The sequence below is a fragment of the Sus scrofa genome, chromosome 13 (assembly GCF_000003025.6).
Source record: "Sus scrofa isolate TJ Tabasco breed Duroc chromosome 13, Sscrofa11.1, whole genome shotgun sequence".
NCBI lineage: Eukaryota > Metazoa > Chordata > Mammalia > Artiodactyla > Suidae > Sus > Sus scrofa.
The window spans coordinates 27767806-27783586 of record NC_010455.5 but is presented as its reverse complement, the minus strand read 5'-3'; the positions used below and the strand labels follow the sequence as shown (position 1 = coordinate 27783586).

General features: G+C 45.1%; 1 protein-coding gene across 4 annotated transcripts in view; it reads left to right on the top strand.

Annotated features, from left to right (window-relative positions):
* ZNF445 (zinc finger protein 445) overlaps positions 239-15781 on the top strand; it is a 34912-nt gene continuing 19369 nt past the window's right edge. The window contains exons 1-3 of one of the 4 annotated variants that reach the window (XM_021071725.1): positions 257-343; positions 5143-5241; positions 8062-8229. The gene's annotated coding sequence lies outside the window, so the exon portion shown is untranslated. Of the gene's footprint in view, positions 344-5142; positions 5242-8061; positions 8230-15781 lie in introns of all 4 variants that reach the window. The other 3 variants (XM_005657067.3, XM_003358387.4, XM_021071726.1) reach the window with 3 other exon arrangements.

Genomic DNA, 15781 nt, shown 5'->3' with positions numbered 1-15781 from the left:
CTCTTTTTTAGGTTGCCTGAATCTAGAGTGAACCTGCCTGGTCTCCAGCGACTGCAATACAGAGCTCTAAGGCATGAATATAACTAAGCAGGCGTCCAGCGTGTTAGGTGGAGGGTGTGTTGACAACCCTCTGGGCTGGGCTCAGAGGAAGCACAGAGGACCACTGGGGCCCACCCAGAGAAGTCGAGACTACGGCCCTCCCAGCTTCCTAGAGAGGCCAGGAGGCCCGCGCCGCGGCGACGCGCGTGCGCGATATGAGCCAGCAGAGCTCCGGGAGCCGGGAGGCTGGCGCGGGTTGGGCCGTCCGGTCTGGGGAGCCAGCGTTTTTCGGCCGCAGAAGTCGGTGAGCGGCTCGGTGGGGCGAGGGTCCTGTGGGGGCTGCTGTGCGGGGTTCCCAGGGGCGGTGGGTTGAGGCTCGGCCTGGAGGCCGCGCCCGGGGCGGGGGTCTGGCCTGGGAGCCCGACCCGCCGCGGTGAGGGCGTATTTGCCTGCGTTTTGCCGCCAGGGGCGAGAATTTGGAGTAATCGTTTCTGTGTTCTACCACACCTCCCAATTATGCAAACAAAGCGCACTCTTTACAATTAGGTGACGCCAGTGAGCGTAAGAAAGTAAAAGTAAATGCAGTTCGTTGATTTTTTTTTCCTCGGGACTTCCGGACCTTTTTAATTTTGTGCATGATTATGCAAACTCAATATATTACATATACAGTTTTAAAGAAATGGAATTAATTTACTGCTTTAAAAATAAGTAATCCGTATATTTTAATTTTAAAAAATTAAGACGTCATCCACATATTAGTTTCAGGTGTATAACGTGGTTTCATATTTGTATATTATTGCTTTTAAAAGGCCTTTTTTTAGTATTGTGGTAAAACATAACATTTATCACACGATACGTGAAAATTGATCATTTAAGCCATTTTAAAATGTATAATTCAGTGGCATTAAGTACATTCATACTGTTTTATTTTCAACTTGTGGAATGCGTTTATTCGTATATTGGTTAAAATTGTTGCCAGCATTATGACACCAATGAGACATATTTTTGCAAGTATAATGAAAAGAAAACATTTTGTTTGTAGCTTATTTTCTCTAGTACATGAAGCTGGACATGCGCGTAAGGAAAAGAGGTGGTTACAGAAAGAAATGAGACTGTTTCAACAGAACCAGTTTGCCTTTAATCAGCAAGGAGGGGCAACAGTCGGGTTTGAGGCCAGACTGTTGGCCAGGGTCTTGGAGCTTCCAGAATATGTAGGGGAGTTTAGAAGTCCTGTTTTTTGTCAAGGTTATTTTTATCAGTTACAGTTTAGCGAATGTGATGAGTTGACCGGAGAGTGATTGTGTGTCTGGTGCCATCAGGAACTGTTCCTGCCTGGTGCCTGGAGTCAGCAGAAGTTACTCTATCTCCTCCTGGGTGACCTGGGCTTCCCTTCATGCTCAATGAATGATATGTATTAGGGTGATTGTCTCTGTTTTCAGAATGAAAGCGTGGCATATAAAATGCCATTTTAAAAAACAAGGCACAGCTGTAACCTAAAACCACTCTACTGTCTTCTCATTTATACAAGCCTAAGAAATCAGAGAATATTTACCTTCCTAAGCTAAAGTAGTGGCCAGTCTTCTTTAAAACTGTTTGCATTTCGGAGTTCATCTTGTGGCTCAGTGGTTAACGAATCCTACTAGGAACCATGAGGTTGAGGGTTTGATCCCTGGCCTTGTTCAGTGGGTTAAGGATCTGGCGTTGCCATGAGCTGTGGTGTAGGTTGCAGACGTGGCTTGGATCCCGAGTTGCTGGGGCTCTGGCGTAGGCTGGCGGCTACAGCTCTCATTGGACCCCTAGCCTGGAAATCTCCATATGCCGTGGAAAGCAGCCCTAGAAAAGGCACAAGGACAAAAAAAAAAAAAAAAAAAAAAAAAACTGTTTACATTTCAAAACAGAAAACTGGAGTTCCCATCGTGACTCAGTGGTTAATGAATCCGACTAGGAACCATGAGGTTGTGGGTTGGATCCCTAGTCTTGCTCAGTGGGTTGAGGATCCAGCGTTGGTGTGAGCTGTGGTGTAGGTCAAAGATGTGGCTCTGATCTCTTGTTGCTGTGGCTCTGGCACAGGCCGGCAGCTACAGCTCCGGTTGGACCCCTAGCCTGGGAACCTCTGTATGCCACAGGTGCAGCCCTAGAAAAGACAAAAAAAACCCACAAAAAAACAGAAAACTGTTTAAAACTGTTTGCATTTCAAAACAGAAAACTCTGTATCAAGTGGGTTATTTTGCAAGGATGTGCCAGAGGGGGGTTTAGCAATAATTTGTTTTGAGGGACTGTTCCCTGTTACATATGTTATGTTGTGTGTATAGTTAGAGACTGAGTGAAGCTGCTCTTGCTTTTTTTTTTTTTTTTGCTATTTTAGAGCCATACTAGCAGCATATGGAGGTTCTTAGGGTAGGGGTCTAATCGGAGCTATAGCTGCCAGCCTACACCACAGCCACAGCAATGTGGGATCCCAGCCAATTCTGCACCCTACATCACAGCTCAGGGCAACGCTGGACCCTTAACCCACACTAAGAGGCCAGAGATGGAACCCGCATGCTCATGGATCCTAGTTGGGTTCATTAACTTCTGAGCCACGAGGGGAATTGTTTTTTTTGTTTGTTTGTTTTTTGTTTTGTCTTTTTAGGGCTGCACTGGAGGTTCCCAGGCTGGGGTTTGAATTGGAGCTAAATATATCTCCATTCTTTTTTCTTTATATCAGTTATTATAAACTATCAAGTACATTTCCTTATGCTATGCAGTAGGTTCTTGTTAATTATCTGTTTTATACAGTAGTGCGTGTGTATTCCCATCCTCCATAGAATGGTATTTAGAAGCCAAATTTTGGGCCCTAGGTTGAGCTCATTTCTTAATTGACAAGTTGGTATTTATACTTTATATATATAATTTATATAATTTTATATAATTTATTATACTACTTTAACTCTTTTTTGGGGGGCTGTGTCCATGGCATGTGTAAGTTCCTGGGGCAGGGATCGAACCTGAGCCACAGCAGTGACAACAGTGACTCCTTAACTGCTAGGCCACCAGAGAACTCCTTAACATTTTAAATATGTACTGGAACCAACCTTTCTTTAATGATGATTATCTTAGAAACTTGTTGGCTTGTTATCAGTGTATAAATTCACCTTATGTACCCTCTCACTGTCAGGAAAAACATGAGAATACAAGACTGCTTAATAAGGATTTTAAAAGGAAGGTCACATTGCATATGAGATGATGAAGCAAAATGACAGAAAGAAGAAAGTGTCCCTGAAAAATGTACACAGGATTGCTTGGGGGGGTGTTTCTCTGTTCTTTTTAAAGCCATTTTCATTTGGGAATGAAACTGGGTGAAGGGAAGAAATTCCGGGAGAGAAGAGGCCTGATCCAACTCAGGCTGCTCCCCAGGCCTGGGGCTCCCATTTGTAGTACAACCTTAACAAACTGATGAATGAAGCTTTTCTTCTGTGCCCAGGATCTGGGTGGGACATGGGAGGAGCCCTGAGACCTTAGGATGCCTGCCTTTAATTGAGCGGTTTCGGCTCAGTGTTCCCCATCTCTTTGCTGTGGAGCCATCCTTCAGAGTTTGAAAGGACCAGGAGGGCATCAGCTTCTGTCCATGCTTCTGGTTGGGCTTGAAGGGCCAGAATCACCTGCCAAATTCTCAGGCAGTTGCCCTCATTTTTCTGAGGGCCTGTCTCCTCATCCCCTCTTTGCCAATACTTCACGGGCCTGTTTGGACATTTCTGCAGCAGCTGCTTCAGAACAGGCCAACTTGGAGGCTTATCTTTGGTGCTGATTTCACTTTGGGTCTCAATTTCTTGAGATAAGTCAGCGCCATTTATATTTCCTGCGGGGTGCGTCTCTTCCAAATGTTTCCCTCTGGCTTTCAGTTCCCTCTGCCCCTGAGCAGTATTCTAGTCCTTTCATACCTGAGTGTCTTTCTCTTCTCCAGTCTGTTCTGGCAGTTTGGCTGGGAAAGTCTCTCCCTCTTTCCCTGGCCCTCAGCTTCCTCCTGAGCAGCTCCTTTTGCTCCTTTTCTGCTCCTTTGGTGCTGCTGGAGCTCAGCAGAGCTGGAGCCTGGCCCTCCCAGTCAGGAAGCTCCCTTCCCTCTTCAGCCTCGTCTTGTTCTTGGGTCTTCAGGTCTTTTCTAACAGGCCTTCAGGTGTGTACCTTGTCACTTCTCTCTTTGCCTTTGCCTTTGCTTCCTCTGTAGACTTACTTTCCTTGCCCTGCCCTCTTCTTTGACAGCCCAGTTTCATTTCTGTGGCAAAATTTCAGCAGCCGGCTAAGCACTCATGATCCCAGAGTAGTTCTTCAGTTGACTGTCCATGCCCTAGTGGCAGCACTGCAGCTTCTTTTTCTGGGTGATGGTGTTGTACAGTGGGGATGTTGAAAAATATCCTTCCAACTGAGAAGAAACTTTGAGACTGAAAAGCAAAGCAGGCAACTGCATGAAGAGTAATTAAGTTTATTTTGGGTACTTACATTCTGGCAGAATGGGCAGACAACCATCCAGAGGCATTCACATCTGAACTCCTTGATGCTTGAAAGGGCATGAGAATATTTAAAGGGACCAAAGCCAATGATAGAATCCGACCACTAAGGGAGGACATTCATGCCAATGGGAATGGGGAGGTTTCTCTTCCTCTCTGAGATTTCATGAATGTTATTCCTCATGGATCGTTAACCATCTGTGCATTCTGAAAATGCATTCTTCTAGTTTTCATAACAGATGAAGGCAAGAGTTGATACTTATCTGGCTTGGGTGCATTCCTTGTGAGTGGGTTAAAGCTCAGTCACACAGAAAAGGGACTGCAGGTCTAAGATGGAGCTGACAGAATGGAGTCACTCTAGTCCAGCCACAAGGATGTCATGCTTTTTTCATCCCATCTTAGTTTACAGTCGTTTTTTTTTTTTTTTTGTCAGTCCTAGCAGTACTTGCTGAGTGTAGGAGATGTTTGTAGGCAATGTAGGAGATGATGGCTTCTGGGTTAAATAACGACGTCTTTAAATTTTCTTAAAAGTGGTGGGAGGTGGAGGGTTCCACCCCTTCAGGGACATGGTTGTCATCTGTGACTTGGCGCACTGAGTAACGGGTCCACTTTACAACAGGTACGAAAGCCTGCTGTCTGTGTCATACTTCTGTTGGAGGATGGAGGGGATGGAAGGTGTCCATTGAATTGAGATGATACCTTAAGACTGAAAAACAAGGTAGGCATCTCCATATCATCAATGGATCAGTATTTAGGGTGATTTACTCACATGGTGGGATCAGTGGATGATCTGGAAGCATTTGCAGCTGTACTCTGAACCACTGATTGGCCCCTGGGACAGTTTTATAGTTAACTTGGGGTGTGGGGATAGGTGCTTGGAAACAAGAAGTGCATTCCTAAGTCAGGTTTTATGAATGGGTAACTAGTCTCGTAGGGGACGGCAGTTGGCAGCGAAGATCTTCATCATTGTTTGCAGGCTAATAGCATAGAGGATACCTGTAATGATCATGAAACAATAGCTATTAAGTACAAAGCCTTTGATGACATAAAACTGATTTACTGCATAGTACAGTCACAGGTAGGGTCAGTGAAGGGACAGGAGGAGTTGAATAGGCCCAAGATAGTGTCAGTTATGCCACCAGCCATACATACTTCTTGGCAAACTCTTTTTTGGTTTTGTTTTGCTTTAACATGTTGTGTCTTTCTTTTTTCTTTTGCATTTTGTGGTTTTGTCTTAAATTGTTCTCTTAGTTCAACCAGCCTTCTTTAGTTTGGTTGTTGACTCAGTGGCTAAAATAGAACTAAGGTCACTTGGGTTTCCTTTTGCAGTTGCTTGAGCTGCATCTACCATCTTCATACAAGTCCTCTTCAAGGATGTGCAATCTCTTCTATTCAGTGCCAGTGCCTCCCTCTTCAGTTCAGGAGATGATACTCAGTAGCCTTTTTTTTTTTTTTTTAATTTTTTTTAAGATCTGCACCTGTGGCATCTGAAACTTTCCAGGTCAGGGGTTAAATCAGAGCTGCAGCCACAGCAATGCTAGAACCAAGTCAGATCTGTGATGTTGCAATGCCAGATCCTTTAATCCATTGAGCAAGGCCAGGGATCTGACCTGCTTCCTTATGGATACTAGTCGGATTCTTAACCCACTGAACCACAACAGGAACTCCAGTAGCTTTATTTATTTATTCATTTATTTATTTATTATTTATTTTTTATTTTCCCACTGTACAGCAAGGGGATCAAGTTATCCTTACATGTATACATTACATTTTTTTCCCCCACCCTTTGTTCTGTTGCAACATGAGTATCTAGACATAGTTCTCAATGCTACTAGCTTTGTTTTTTAAGCAGAATTATGGATCACTCTGCTAATTATAAAAATGGTGTTGTATAGTTCAGGGAACATAGTAAAATAGGAAGTGAAAGCTCTCTAATCCCACTTGCCAGAAGAGATGACAGTTGAACACACTTTGGTGGCAAGGCTTAGGAGCTTTTTTATGCATATGCATACTGTGCTTTATTTGTATTTTGTTTAAGACATAAGTGAATTCATAACTATAATTTCTAAAACTTGCCTATTAATTTACTTCTTATTGTGGGACACTGAGAAAAGAGAGGAGTTCCCGTCGTGGCGCAGTGGTTAACGAATCCGACTAGGAACCATGAGGTTGCGGGTTAATGATCCAGCGTTGCCGAGAGCTGTGGTGTAAGTTGCAGACGCGCTCGGATCCCACGTTGCTGTGGCTCTGGCGTAGGCTGGTGGCTACAGCTCCGATTTGACCCCTAGCCTGGGAACCTCCATGTGCCGCAGGAGCGGCCCAAAGAAATAGCAAAAAAAAAAAAAAGACAAAAAAATATAGAGAAAATAATAAATAGGCAGGCGTATTGTTCCAACCACTAGAACATTTTGCAATCATCATTTTAGATGTGCAATACTAAAAAGAAGAAAGAGATTTTGTACATTAATATTGTGTTAGAAAACCCTTGGAGTTCCCAATGTGGGTCAGCAGGTTAATGACCTGACATAGTCTCTGTGAGGATTCAGGTTTGATCCCTGCCCTCAGTCGGGTTAAGGATCTGGCGTTGCCTATAGCTGAGGCATAGGTTGCATATGTAGCTCATTTTCAGCTTTGCTGTGGCTGTGGTGTAGGCCGGCAGCTGCAGCTTCGATTCACCTTGTAGCCTGGGAACTTTCATATGCCGCAGTTGTAGCCATAAAAAGGAAAAAAAAAATCTTGTCACTACAATAAACTAAAGTCTTCTTTAATGTTATTCCCAACCTCTTTACCCCTAAAATCTGTTAAGAGTTTTTATGACTCCTAGGCCATTTAAAAATCTTTTGAGGGAATTCCTGTTGTGGCTCAGCAGTAATAAATCTGACTAGTATGAATGAGGATTTGGGTTTGATCCCTGGTCTCACGCAGTGGGTTAAGGATCCGATGTTGCCACAAGCTGCAGCATAGGTCACAGATGTGGCTCGGATCTGGTGTGGCTGTGGCTGGCAGCTGCAGCCCCTGTTCAACCCCTAGCCTGGGAACTTCCATATGCCGCACATGTGGCCCTTAAAAGATTAAAAAAAAAAAAAAAAAAAAAAAAATCTGAAGTTCCTGTTGTGGTGCAGCAGAAACGAATCCGACTAGGAACCATGAGATTGAGGGTTCGATCCCTGGCCTTGCTCAATGGGTTAAGGATCTGACGTTGCTGTGAGCTGTGGCATGGGTCGCAGATGCAGCTCAGATCCTACATTGCTGTGGCTGTGGCGCAGGCTGGCAGCTGTAGCCCTGATTAGACCCCTAGCCTGGGAACCTCCATGTGCCGCAGGTGTGGCCCTAAAAAGAAAAAAAAAATCTTTTGTACCATTAAAAAAAAAATCTTTTGGGTAGACATATGTACATCATACCCACACACACTTAAACACATATTTGTGATTTTAGGCTTTTTTTCCAGCTACATCTAAAAGGCAGTCAGGCACAACTTCTCTCTTGCCTAGTACCAAAAGAGTAGCCCTGAGCCCAGGAGTTTTTTTTTTCTTTTAAGCTGTGCCTGTCGAAGTTCCTGGGATCTTAAGCATACCACAGCAGCAACCCAAACCACTGCAGTGACAATGCCAGATCCTTAATCTGCTGTGCCACAAGAGAACTCCCGAGGACATTTTCTTGCAAAGAAACCAAGAGCCTTCACAGTGTGTGCTGGGCTTACAGCCTGGTGAGATCTGTTTTTCCTTGTTCAGTTTGTAATGTATACCCCGTTTTTCTGCTTACATGCTTGTTTCAGTGGCCCCTGGACACATTCCTGCTTTCTGAATGGACAGGGTGCTAAGGTCCTCCTTGTATGTATTCTACCCGCACGGCTTGGGCTGTGAAGTGGATCCACTGGTCATGGAAGACCAAGGAGTTACAAGGGGTTGAATCTTGTATACCCTGTTTTCTTCTCTTGCTCTGAGTGAAGACTGTACCGCTTGAGACTAGTGTGTGTATTATTTGTTCTCAGCAACTTAGAATTATGTTCTGTTCTCTTCTGTGGGCGGCACTTCCCTGCTATTTTAATCTGGGCTTTGCAGCCTGACCACCCAGTAAACAGTGAAACGATCATATTGTTCCTTAAGGGTCTAGAACAATCTTTTAGATTGCAGTATTTCATTCTATAAAGTGCTACACTTTTATTTAATTGTGCTGATGGACAAATAGGTTATTTCCAATGCTGTTTATTACAGAGAGCACTCTGGTGAACACCTGTGTAAATGCCTGAAGATCTGTCCAAGTTTTTTTTCCAGGGAGCTTCCTAGAAGTGCAATTTCAGGGGTATAAGTAATGTGACTTCTTAGTTTACTGCATACTTTCAAACTTCCTGGTGGGTGTTAACATTTTCACTTCTATACAGTGGTTTGAACTTTTGTTTTTGTGCTTGTTTTGTTTTTGTTTTGGACAAGAGGTTTTATTTTATTAATTTTTGTTTGTTTGTTTTGGCTTCACCTGCAACATGTGGAAGTTTCCAGGCCAGGAATCGAACCTGTGCCGTAGCAGTGACAGTGCCAGATCCTTTAACTGCTAGGCCAAGGGAATTCCAACAAGAGGTTTTAAACTACTGACATAATCATGCATATGTAAATCACTTTTCCCCTTTTATATTCTTAAGAAATCATCACTTACCCCAGAGTTTGTTCTTTTTTTTTTTAACTTAAATCTTTAGCTCAGATTCATTTTATGTGTAATCTCCTGTGGGTACTGAAGGGGAGAACTGTATTTAGCTGTCTAGGAGTGGGGTTGCAAGGAGTAACTTTATGTTTAACTTAATGAAGAACCACCTGTTTTCCTGTGTGACTTCACAATTTACATTCCCACCAGCAATGTTTGACCATTTCAATATCTCCACATTTTTAGCAACACAGTTGTTTTCTGACTCTTTGATTCTAGCCATCCTAGTGGGTGTGAAGACACATCTTGTGGCGTTGATTTGTTTTTCCCTGATGACTAAGGTTGAGTATCTTAGCTGTTATTCAGCCATCTTTATATTTTCTTTGGAGAACTATTGAGAGGCTTTGTCCAGGTTTAATTGTGTTATCTTTTTATTGCTGAATTGTAAGTTATTTATATTTTGTAGCCACAAGTTTTTTCCCTCTCTGTGGGTTATCTTCTCATTTTCTTCCTGTGACCTTTGAAGTACTGTTGCAGAAACCTTGGCAGTGGAAAGAGACAAACTGCACTCAGAGATGCAGAATAGCAAGGCCAGCACTGGTGCGGGCTCAGAGGAGTTGCCTCCAGAGTCTGAGCACCAGATCTTTGTTCTGGGTAGCTTTTATACAGTACAGACTTGCAGGTCTTAAAGTTTTCCTGGGCAAGCAGTCCCAGTCCTCCCTCTTCCACCAAGCAGACAGAATTCCTGCCTGAGAAGTTGAGCAAGCAAGGTTACAAAAGTGAAACTGATAAGCAGTGCTTGGAATCCGGTTTGCAGGGCTGCTAGCAAAGACATAAGGCATGTAGTTACTGCAAGATTACAAGAAGGGTGATATGTTCGGATCAGAGCTGCTGACAGGCACCTAGCTGCCTTTTCAGCTGAGGGTTGTTTTTCTAGTTAAAACTCTTCATTCCCCCCTCTTGATGTTCAGGGTGCATCTGCTTCTGTCAGAGATCATCATCAGTCATTACCTGTTGGTAACCTTTGATGCGTAGCAAGTGAGGGGCTGTTTTTCTTTCAACCATGGTTTCTATGAAACTTTTTACAGTATTGGTCAGGAGGGGTACAAGGCAGGGAGTAAGGAGGCACCCTGCAGGTATGACCATGATTATTCAGCCCATCATCTTAATTCCTCCCATCCAGGAGAATCATCCACCGAAGAGACTGTGTCCCATCCCCTCCAAGTCTGTACAGGCACATGGGCAATTTTAGTCATGCAGTCGGCAATTTCTTGTATTACCTTTCCTGTATCATCTATCTGTAGGCAACAGTTACTCAAGTTAAACTTTCTACAAACCCTTTCTTCAGCAGCAAGCAAATAATCCAAGGCCAAATGGTTTTGGTAGATGGCATTACATGCATTTTAGCTTGCTGTTGGGCTGATATAGTCAGGGCCCGTGCAGTGTCACTTGTTATAAGTTCTAATACCACCTGTAGTCTGATGATGCGGTTCAGTATATAGCTAGGGGTGTGGTATCCCCAGGAGCCATCCTCTGTCCAAGTGGCAGGCCCATAATATTGAATTATCCGTTCTGGGGGCCATTCATCATCCTTCCAGTCTCCAATCTGGAGATCCCTCTGGTCTCTCTGGGTGCCCCTGGTGACAACGGGAGCAGGAAGAAGGATGGTCTGATCGTTCCCAGCACACATGCCCCTGTCCAACTCGGGGGGAGTATGGAATATGCCATTTTCCCACAGATCCAATACAGTCCCTTTGGCGCTCGCCAAAACATGTTAGGCTCCCAACTGAGACACTGAACTGTCCTCCCTGCCTCACAAGGCAGTTTTTCCCTATAATAGCAGTTTTGAGGCGCCATACCCCATTGGTGGGTTGGGGGTATGTAGTTTCATTATGAAACTCCAACAGGTCCAGTTCCCTAGCCTGCCAAGGCCCATGGTCTCCTGTGTTCTTTCCTCCACATACACAGCAAGAGGAGATTTTGAGGGTTTGTGCTATGGTCTCTGCCAGGGCCGAAAATAAGTTTTTAGGCGTGGCTGGCTGAAATGGGAGGCGGGGCGTTCTTTATTTCCTCGTAAAAAGAATGGAAGACCCTGTGAGAGGCAGCTTGGAGCAAAAGTGTGACTCTCTGGAAGTGTAAAAGGGCTCCAGGGTCATTGCCTCTTCCATGAATGCTTATGCCAATTATGAGACCCTCCTTCCATTTGGGCTCATTGGAATTGTAAATAGTGAAATTAATTGGGTTACAAGTCCTAGTCTGACAATATGGAGGGGCTGTGCCCTTTTGAAGGACAGCTCTTTTGTCTCCTCTATCCCAAGTTTTCCAGGACTCAGAGCCCCAGTAGGGGCAATAGAAGCTTATGTCACCTTGGCAACTGTTCCAGGCAGTTGTAGTTGAGGAATCACACATAAATTTATCTTGGAGCCTGTAATCTCTTTCCTATGACAGGCTCTCACATGGTATGGTGGAAGTCTGTGATCCATCCATAGCTTCACAGGCATCAAAAAGTACTGATACTGGCAATTTGGAGTTGGTGATTTGGGTCAGATTAATCAGGTCCCCTGCCTGATGAGAACATTGGACCTCTAACCATTCCTCAGTTGGTGAGTATTGTGGATCAAAGCAAGTATATTGGCCCTCATGTTGACAGAATAAGTGGTTTTGTTGTGAGTACTTCTTTGAATTTCTCCCGAACAGGAGAAATAGTAAAGTCCATGTAACCCCCTGATCTGATCAGGTTATTCGAATGCATGGGTTGCATGAGGAAATGGATCCTGGCAGGGCCACGGGGGATCAGATTAATAATAGCAAACAACAATCATATATGTTGGGCATAGAATAACAGTATATGACAATAAGAAAGTCTCTATAGAGAATAAGGCAGTCTATTTCTTTCTTTTTCTTTTCTTTTTTTGTTTTTTTGTCTTTTTGTCTTTTTGCCTTTTCTAGGGCCGCTCCTGCGGCATATGGAGGTTCCCAGGCTAGGGGTCTAATCGGAGCTGTAGCCACTGGCCTACGCCACAGCGACAGCTATGCCAGATCCAAGCCGCGTCTGCGACCTACACCACAGCTCACGGCAACATCAGATCGTTTAACCCACTGAGCAAGGCCAGGGAGCGAACCCGCAACCTCATGGTTCCTAGTCGGATTTGTTAACCACTGTGCCACAGTGGGAACGCCAAGGTAGTCTATTTCTTGAGGCAATTGATTCCTCAAGCTTCAGCCGTGTGTTGACTGACCAGCTTTCTGTGTGGTCAGAGCAGAGCTTTGAGATCGTTGTCTCCTTCTCTGTATTGTCAGGCACAGAAGTTTCTTTGGATCAAGTGCATCTTTCCATTCCCCACAGTCATTGGCCCAGCTGGTTTAACTCTGGAGTGATGGATCCAGGTGTCTATCCCTGTTGCTTTGAGAGAAGTGGGGTGATGAAGATTTACAGTATATGGCCCTTTCCATCCTGGCTTCAAAGACTCCTTTTTCCAGTCCTTCATCCATACTTGGTCCCCCAGTTTGTGGGGGTGCACTTTTATGCCTAAAGATAGAGGTATTCTCTCTGTGACCCATTTGTGTATCTGTGAGATAGTGAGCCCCAATCTTTGCAGTTATTTATGTAAATCCAAGTCTCCAATTCTCTGGTATTGCCTCTCAAACTGATCAGCAGAGGTGGCCTTCCATATAAGATTTCACATGGTGAGTATCCTATCCTCACCCGGAGTGAGCATCTCACTTTTAGGAGGGCCACCGGCAGCATATCTACCCAGGGCAAGCTGGTCTCCTGACATAACTTTGCTACGGTCTGCTTAAGGGTTCGGTTTATGCATTCTACTTTCTCTGAGCTTTGAGGGCGATAGGCAGAATGTAGCTCCCACCAGATCTGTAAGGCTTTCACCACCTGCTGCACTGTCTCGGCCACAAATGCCGGTCCATTGTCTGACCCAATGGTCAGAGGCATTCTGTATCTGGGAATGATGTCTCTCAGGAGTGCCTTGGTTACTTCTCTTGCCTTTTCAGTTCAGGTTAGAAAGGCTTCTACCCACCCTGAAAAGGTGCAGACAAAAACTAGCAAGTATTTGTATCCCCTGCTTGGGGTGACTTCAGTGAATTCCACTTCCATATCTTCAAATGGGGCAGTCCACAGTGTTGTGTCCCTGCTGGTCTGCTAGGTCCCTGGCGGGCATTATCTTGCAAACAAGTTATGCACTGTTGGGAGATGGAGGAGCAGAGTGTGGGAAGATGTGCAATGAGATAGTATTGACCCAGTAAGGTCTCTAAGGCAGTTTTGCCCATGTGGGTCAGTTCATGTTGCTGGTGGACTAGTTTGTAGGCCAGCTGTTCTGGAATATAAACCCGGTGGTCTTGTGTGACCCACCATTTCATCTTAGCTTTGGTTCCTCCTTCCCCTTTTATCCATTTTTCCCCTTCTAGAGAGTGCTTGGGGACAGCCAGCATTTCTGGGTCTAGCAGGACTTTGAGTTTGTCTGATGGTTGCTCCTGGGCTGCTTGCCTGGTGGCTGCATCAGCACTACAGTTTTCTTTTACCACTGGGTTGCCTCCCTTTTGGTGGCCTTTGCAGTGAATAACTGCCACTTCTTTAGGCTCCCGTACTGCTTCTAGGAGCTTTAAGATTTCAGTCTGGTTTTTGATCCCTTTTCCTTAAGCAGTAAGGAGTCCTTTCGCCTTGTATAAGGCTTCATGGACATGTAGAGTTGCAAAGGCATGTCATGAGTCAGTATAGATATTAACTCACTGGTCTTGGCTGAGCTTTAGTGCTCTGATTAATGCCTGTTATTCTGCTCTCTGCACTGACCAGTCTTGAGGAAGCGCTTCTGCTTCCATCACTTCTGAGTCAGATACCATTGCATATCCTGCCATCCTTTTTCCATCCTCCATAAAGCTACTGCCATCAGTTTATAGAATCAGGTCTGGATTTTGGAGCGGTATATCAGTTAAGTCAGGCCTGCTGGAAAACACTTCATCTAGTGCTTCTAAGCAGTTATGGTCTAGGGGCCCCACTTCATCTGGTAGATAGGTGGCTGGGTTCAGAGTTCATACAACTTCCAGCTTTATGCATGGATTTTTACATAGTAACCCTTGATATTGGGTCATTCATGCATGTGTGAGCCAATGGTGGCCCCTATTGTCCATCAGGGTTACAACTGAATGTGGGAATTTTACATTGAGGTTCTGTCCCAGAGTCAACTTGTCAGCCTCCCTTACTAACAGGGTGGTAGCTGCCAGCACTCAGAGGCAGGGAGGCCATCCAGCTGCAACTGCGTCAGTTTGCTTAGATAGATGTGCTACCAGCCTCTCCTTGAAAAATAGCTGGCTCCTTTTCTCAAGGCAGATTTTTCTTCTTGGACTGAGCTACTAGGACCTTGCATTGTCCCTGACCTGTGACACAGAATGGAACCCAAGAGGGCTTTAACTGGGCAACTTCTAACCATTGATCAATGGAAATTGGTATGGAAATTGGTCTGGGTGCCCAGGGTCTCCTGTTATAATGTTATATACTGCTTGAATGTGGGCACATCTAAGGTCCCTTCTGAGGGCCATCCGACCCTGGAGGAGGGCCACTTAGAGTACAGAGAGTGTGCAGTTTTTCAGAACTCAGTTTCACACCATAATCTCCAGAGAATCCTTTCTCAAAATTCTTAACCATGCATTCTAAGACTGTTTTGAAGCTTTGTGTGAATTCACCCATTGTGTGAATTCTCACCCTGTGACAATGTCACAAGACAAACAGTAGGAGGAGCACTCACTTTCGTCTGCCTGACCACCCCTACTCTTGGGGGTTTTGGGGGCCTCTTAGCTTGTGACTGGTCTGTATAAACCCTGTACCTGGACCAGTTTCGCAGGGAAGAAAGAGAAGCCTCAGAGCCTGGGGAAGCTTTAAAGCCATATGAGGTCACCATGGAACTGCAGATTAGGACCCACTCAGGCTCCGGAGTCTGAAGACGGTGGAGCATGGGCTCTCGTTCTCTCCAGTCACTATCCCGAGGGAACAAATCCTATCCTGAGTCACCCTCTGGTCACTGAGAGCTGATCAGTCTCTCCTGCTGTATGGCGGGTCCTGACTTGGGCAGATGTCCCCAGGGCACTCACCAGTCTGACGTCTTGTCCTGGAACCCGTTTCTGCTCTTCTTCTGAGTACGTTTGGGAAGCTGCATGAGCTGAAGCCAGCACTGCCCAAGTGAGAGTTAGGATCTGGCAAAACGGCTGGGTGCGTGCTATCTGCCTGTCACTGGGCCAGTGACCACGGCCTTCCCCAGTTTCCAGACAATGGTGGCACAGGGGGCCAGCTCAGTTGTTGGCTTCCCAGCCAATGCCCCAGAAAATGGTGCAGAAACTGTGGCAGAGAAAGAGACAAATGGCACTCAGAGATGCGGAATAGCAAGATTTATTCAGTACCAGTGCCTGCTTGGAGGAGTTGCCTCCAGAGTCTGAGCACCAGATCTTTGTTCTGGGTAACTTTTTTGTGTAAAAATACAGGCTTGCAGGTCCTAAAGTTTTCCCGGGCAAGCAGTCCTAGCCCTCCCCCTTCCCCCAAGCAGAGTTCCTGCCTAAGAAGCTGAGCAAGCAAGGTTACAAAAGCGAAACTGATAAGCAATGCTTGGAGCCCGATTTTC